The sequence below is a fragment of the Monodon monoceros genome, unplaced genomic scaffold (genome assembly GCF_005190385.1).
Source record: "Monodon monoceros isolate NGI ecotype Baffin Bay Population unplaced genomic scaffold, NGI_Narwhal_1 Super_Scaffold_19, whole genome shotgun sequence".
NCBI lineage: Eukaryota > Metazoa > Chordata > Mammalia > Artiodactyla > Monodontidae > Monodon > Monodon monoceros.
Window position 1 is genome coordinate 30,875,335 of NW_021703775.1, and position 6,998 is coordinate 30,882,332.

At 39.3% G+C, this 6,998-nt stretch overlaps 1 pseudogene; it reads right to left on the reverse strand.

The window, feature by feature from the left end:
* Window positions 1–997: 997 nt before the first annotated feature.
* On the reverse strand, window positions 998–2,221 carry LOC114900452 (annotated as a pseudogene).
* Window positions 2,222–6,998: the final 4,777 nt, after the last annotated feature.

A 6,998-nucleotide genomic window follows, 5' to 3' on the forward strand; every position in this document is an offset into this window, starting at 1 on the left:
TTAGAGAGACAAGATGGTTGTGCGGCCAGACGCTGCTTCTACTTTTCTGATTGACAATGGGGACAGCTGGGAGCAAAGGCTTGGCAGTGTGTTGGAGCCCCAGGTTCTAGGCAGCAGCCCTCAGTGCCACCTCTAGCCAGGAAAGCAACTAGAGCTGGCCCTAAGCACCCAATAGAGGGGAGAGATGCATTCTGGTATCGGAGGCAACAGCGGGGAAGAGAGGCTTCTGGTTACAGTCTCTCAGTTTTGTGGTTTAAGCCATGACAGTCACAGAACTCAGCTACACACCCTGGTGGAACCAGGTCAGGTAACGGTGTGAAGTCCTCCAGCCTCAAGGGGGCACACCTGAGTTCTGACCCCATTAGCTGGACAAGAGCACACAGAACTGGGCTATGGATACCAGAGTATCCAAAGCTCCCTGACTCCCTGCACTATCCTCCTACATCAAGGGCTTCCCTGTAACTTTTCCCTAATTCGCCAGGCTGCTGGATGAGACTGTCCAGGGTGTATCCTACACAAACTACCCAGACAAGAAGGCATGCAGAGGCCAAAGCCCTGCCCACACACCTCGTGCCAAGCTGATGGCCTTCCTGTGGCCTGAGTCCACCCAGAGGAAGGGGTGCCTTTAGACAAATGAAATGCTAGCAGTGGCCCAGAGTCTGTCTACTGGTCAACAATCAACACTTGGTCCTCAAAAGTCTTCGCTTTATCAATTCAGCATGCCAGTTGATCGTTTGCATCCAACTTTGTATTCCTCCATTCTACATTCTGTTGGGTAAAGAGGCTCCAGGACTAGGCTGGAAGGCTAACATGCTGGGCTCAAATTTCTACCCTGCTGTTGTCTGTGTGGTGGTATACAGCTTGCCTACCTTCCCTGGGATTCGGCTTTGCCATAATCTCTAAGAATCTCTAAGATCCCTTCAAGCTCTAAAATTACATGATTCCTTTGGGCATCAAGTTTGAGAGATTCCCACACTGTCAAATTTGCTCCAACTAGTCAAATGATCTCCTTGGGCTTTGAGATCACGGCCCCCACCCCTGAGTGGCTGCTGGGAGAAGCTGGAAAGCGCACCTTTGTTAAGCCGACCACACTCTCACTGAAGCCAGCCACCTTCACTTCCACATCCTTCAGACCCTGGTGCATGTCCCTGAAGATGTCCTGTGGTTGCCATGAGATACCATCCCACTCCATCTCCCAAAACTTCCAGTGGTAGCACTTAAGCTTCTTTTGTAGCTGGAAGAAGATTTGAGTAGGTTTCTGGTTCTTCAAAGACCTGCTTGATGTGGGTGGCCTGCTGCTTGTCTGCACTGCTGGCAAGTTTCAACTAGTCATCAGCATTGTCCTCTGGGATGTTTGTACAACCTTGATCTGTTATGTAAACTTCAGGGTCTTCTGGTGCAGGTGAGCGATAGCAGCCTTTGTGCACTGAGCATCTCGTATTCCATCCATGGAATCCATTGGATGCTGCCATCAATGCGAGTGGAAGTCTGGGCAAGGCTACTTACTTCCAACTACTCCATTTATTCTTGGTTGAAACGCAGCAGCAACACAAGCTATTTCCATCACAGTTAAGCTGCTAGAAGCATCAGTCATAGCTAGAGACTTGGGCTGGCCTGACTATAACAACTACCATCTTCTGGCCAGATTACCTATTCCTATTGATTTGGTGACTTCCCCTTGCGGTCTCTGGCTTTCCCCACCTACTATGAAAATTCGTCTCTTCCTTTATCTTGGATGGCAGTTGGATCTGCTGTAGGACTCATTCAGAGCTGTGGGGTGGGTGGAGACACCATCAATCTTAGCACATGCGTTCTTGCTTTCCAGATCCATTTCAGGCTCAGGTCTACCTGAATTTGCCGCACATCGTGTGGAGACACAGATGACCTCCTGTGCTGGTGTTGAAAGAGATGCTTCAAGCCTTGGCCAATCACATTTGTTCTCCAAAGCATTATGGGTCATTTTAACAATGTGTGTTCTGATTCTGTCTGCTTTCTGGCCTCTGCATCTGCAAAGTAGTAAATGTGGCATTTTCTACTTTGACAATTTCTTGATGCTATTTTTCCTTTCTCTCTCTTCCCTCATTAAGGAAGGTTTGCAGCTAAGTCACCCTTCCCTGACCTGGAACACTGTACCAATGGTCCAGCCCCTCCACCCTGCCTCCCAAAACATACCTTTTGGTTTTTTACAACACATTGTATCTTTGATGCTGACTGTCACCATGAAAGCTTTCACCTGACTCAATGAAACGACAAGTACTCTTTTGCTAATGACTTAGCTGCGTGATTGGGTGACTAGACTATACTTGGAGGCAGTAGCAGGAAATGACAAGCTACGCTAATTGCAAAATTCTTTGGATCTGTTTTTGATTCCGTGCAAGGGATGTGGTAAAGTAGCGGAAACTGAACTAAATATAGGTCCAGCTCTGGTTCTGCCACTAACAAGCTGTGTGGCCTTGAAAATGCTACTTTACCTTTCAGGTCTCAATTTCCTCACTTATTCAAAAATATCATTTGAGTATCCTTATGTGCCAGGTGCTGTGTTTATCACAGGTAAAGAGAACATGGTCCAGATCCCTTTGTTGGTGGGTAACACAAAGAAAGAAAGAAAGAAAAGTAAGAAAGATAAGAAAAGGAAGGAATGAAGAAAGAGAGGAAAAGATGGAAGAGAGGATGGGGTGCAGGGTGGAGAGATAAATTAGGAGTTTGGGACTAACATATACACACTACTATATATAAAATAGATAAACATCAAGGACCTACTGTATATCACAAGATATCCTGTACTGTATATCTTGTGATAACCTATAATGGTAAAGAATCTGAAAAAGAATAAATATTATATATATTATTGTTGTGTACCTGAAACTAACACAACATTGTAAATTAACTGAACTTCAGGTTTTTTTTAAGGTCAAAAAAGGGAGCAAGTAAATAATCACAAATTATAATATAAAACTGAGTATTTTTCAGCTTTTTTTTTATCCATAGAACTATTCACTCAAAGAAAATCTACCAAGGCAGCCCACGAGCTGACCTGGTTGATCTCCACCTTCTCACACATGGCACTCAGCCCTTGCTCAGCCCATGCCTGCCTTCTCATTCCTTCTGGATCAGACTAAACTCTCTCCCACCTCAGGGTCTTGGCATTTGCTGTTCCTCTGCTTATAACACCGCCCCTACATTCTCAGATGGCCTGATCCTTCATTTCCTTCATATCTTTGCCTAAATATCACCTGAGAAAAGACATCTCTGTTAAAACTATCTAAAATAATTCTGTGTCTTCCAGTGCCCTTCCTACCTTACCCTGCCTTGTTTTGCTTTTCTTTGTTTTTCTGGGGGTTTTTTACATTTACTTCTAGAAATTATATACTCATTCTTTGTCTCACAAATGTAAATTTCATGACAAGGAGTTTGTCTTATTAATTTCTAAGTTCTTAGCTACTAGTACAAGGCCTGGGGCAGAGTAGGAGCTCTATTAATATTTGTTAAAAGAACATGGGGAGAAAAAATTAATGTGGAGTTGGTTTTGTTGAAACATTAGGGAAGGAACTAAGTCCTACACCATCGTTTCCCTCCCGATGTAGCCCGTGAGGACACTTTCAGGTCTAACACTGTAGGATTTCATGAATCCATTCATCAGGAAAGAGGTCTCATGTGTTAAACTTTATTCATTATTCTTTTTTTTTAATTCCAAAATTTGTACTTTGTTCTAAGAATTATGCTAATAGTACAAATAGCATTATCTATTCTGTCTTGCAGTTCATGGTCTACCTATGAAAATAGATTAATCACAATTATAATATGACAGATGAGCTGGGAAGACAGAGTAGCTTCATGCAGGGCACCTCAAATTCCTCATCTATAAAAGGCATATTTACTTCTTGACTTCAAATTCTGTTATAAGAATGAAATGAGAAAATGGATATGAAATTGCTTGAAATACTGCATAACATCTTCAAATGTCCAGTATTGGTATGGTTATTCAAGATCAGATAGGACTTCAGCAAAATGGTAGAGTAAGGAACTCCAAAAAGTATGTCCCTCCATGAAAGCAATGAAAAAAATGTCAAAAACTGTAAGAATCAGTTTTGACAGGAATCTGGAAATTAACCAAAGGCTTGCAATAACACAGGGAGAACTTACTCAAGAAAAACAGCTAAATCTATGTTAGAATCGTTAGCTTAGTGGTGTTTTAACTTACCCTAGTCCAACCACCCACTCCCCAGCTCAGTAACAGCCTTGAAAATAATGGTCCACATTCTCAATACCAGAGAGAACAGAACAAACCCCATTCACAAAGAATTGTCAGTATTTGACCTACTAGTGACTCTTTGGAAGACTGCTTGAAAGGCTATCTTCATCTCACTTGACTCAAAACTCAACTAGTACTAAAGCCACTACCCAGGAACATTTGTCAAAAACAATTACAAGGAAATATTTTAGCCACGGCTGCCTGAGGCAATGGATAACAGCTGGGCAAACAACAGACTAACCTGGAAGCTTGAAAAGAAAGAGTAAGGAATGAAGAACTTTGAAGAGCTCCTAAATATTTCCCGGAGTATAGAAGGCTATTTACATGCCCAGAGCTGTGTACCTGCTCAAGAAAGACCCAAGAAGCCCTACACTCTCATTACTGGCAGACCTTGAGACTCCGCATAAGCATAACATGAAGCTTAGGACAGAGCTGTAAACTTCCAGACTAGATGCTAAATGTATGCCTCAACACTCACAGAGAGCCTGTTGGCAAAAGCTCTAAGAATTTTTGGTTCCAGGTGTTTAAGGAAATCTCTGTCCAAATCATTAGGTAACCAATAAATGAACAGACCAGAAACATCAGTAGCCATACATGGCAAAGAATACAGACTTTACAGAATTAGTTCAGAAAAGCCACTAAAAAACAAAGACCAAAAGTACAACAAGCAGCAACAACAACAAATCCTAGGGAGGGAGGAGAATCTGATTTCCAGAGTTGCCCACATAATATTCAAAAAGTGCAGTTTTCAACAAAATATTACAAAGGATATGAAGAAACAATACACAGTGAAATATAAAAGCAATCAATAGAAACTATACCTGAGGAAGTCCAGATGTTGGACTTACTAGACAAAGATTTTAAACCAGCTGTTTAAAAATATGTTCAAAGGAAACCATAGAGAAAGAACTAAAGAAACTAAGAGAGGGTCTCATCAAATAGAGAATAGTCCAGATTTGAAAAGTACAATAACTGAAATGAAAAATTCAATAGAAGCTCAGCAGCAGATTCAAACAGGCATGAAAAGAATCATCAGACTTGAAGAAAGTTGATTGAAGTTATCCAGTTTGAGAAAAAAAGAGGAAGAAAATGAACAGAGCCTAAGAGACCTGCGAAACACCATTAAGTATATCAACATACGTACAAATGGGACTCCCAGAGGACAGGAGTGAGAGAAAGGGAATGGAAGAACATTTAAAGAAATAATGGTAAAAATCTTCTTGAATTTATTTTTCAAAATTAAAAAAAAATTAATCTACACATTCAAGAAGTGCAAGAAACTCCAAGTGGAATCAATTCAAAGAGATTCACACAGAGTTGCATTACAATCAAACAGTTGAAAGTCAGAGACAATCTTGAAAACCGCAACAGAGAAGTGACCCATGTACAAGGAATAATCAATAATATTAACAGCTGATTTACCACCAGAAAATATGTAGGGATATCATATCCAAAGTGCTGAAAGAAAAAAATGAACAAACATTAATACAACATATCCAGACTTACGGGATGCAGTAAAAGTACTGTAGAGAGGGAAACTTATAGCTATAAATACCTACTTCAAAAGTAATAAAATCAATATCCTAATTTTTCAAGTTAAGAGACTTGGAAAAAAAGAGCAAACTAACTCACAGCAACAAAAAGGAAAAGATATTATAATAGAAATACACAAAATAGAGAATAGAAAAATACAGAGAATCAATGAAATGAAAAGTTGGTTATTTCAAAAGATCAACAAAATTGAGAAAACTTTAGCTACCCTGACCAAGAAAAAAAAGAGAGACAAGTACTAAAATCATGAATGAAATGACTAAAATTAGTAAAAGCAGGAATGTAAAGTACTAAAAACCACAATTACCAAAACTGACACAAGAAGAAATAGAAAATCTGAATAGACCTAAAAGAAGTATAGAGATTGATTTAGTCATCAATAAGTTACAACAATGAAAAGCCCAGAAGCAGATGGCTTCACCTGTGAATTCTATCAGATGTTTAAAGAAGAATGAACACAAATGCTTCTCAAACTCTTATAAAAAATAGAAGAGTAGTGAAAACTTCCTAACTCATTCTATAAGAACAGTATTACTCTGATATAAAAACCAAAGGTATCTTAAGAAAGGAAAATCATAGATCAATATCCCTTATGAATATAGACATGGAAATCCTCAACAAAATACAAGCAAACCAAATCCAGCAACATATAAAAAGGATTATACACCATGACCCAGTGGAATTTATCCCTGGAATGCTGACTCAGTATATGAAAATCAACAAATAAAATAGACCATACTAATAGAATAAAAGGCAAAAACCACATGATAATCTCAACTGATACAGAAAAAAATCTGACAAAATCCAACGCTCTTTCAACATAAAAATGTTCAACAAACTAGGAATAGAAGCAACTTCCTCCACCTTATAAAGGACATCTATGAAAAACTAACATCACACTTAATGGTAAAAGACTAAAGCTTTCACTGTAAGATAAGGAACAAGACAGAGATGTCTATTCTCACACTTCTATTCAACATTGTACCAGAAGTTTTAGCCAGGGCAATTAGTAAAGAAAAAAAAAAAAAAAGAAAGAAAAAAATTCCAAAATAAAATTAAGAAAACAACTGTATTTACAATAGCATCAAAAAGATAAAGTCCTTAGGAGTAAATTTAATCAAGATAGTGAAATACTTACACGTTGAAAACTACAAAACATTGTTGAAAGAAATTAAAGAACACCTAAATAAGTGGA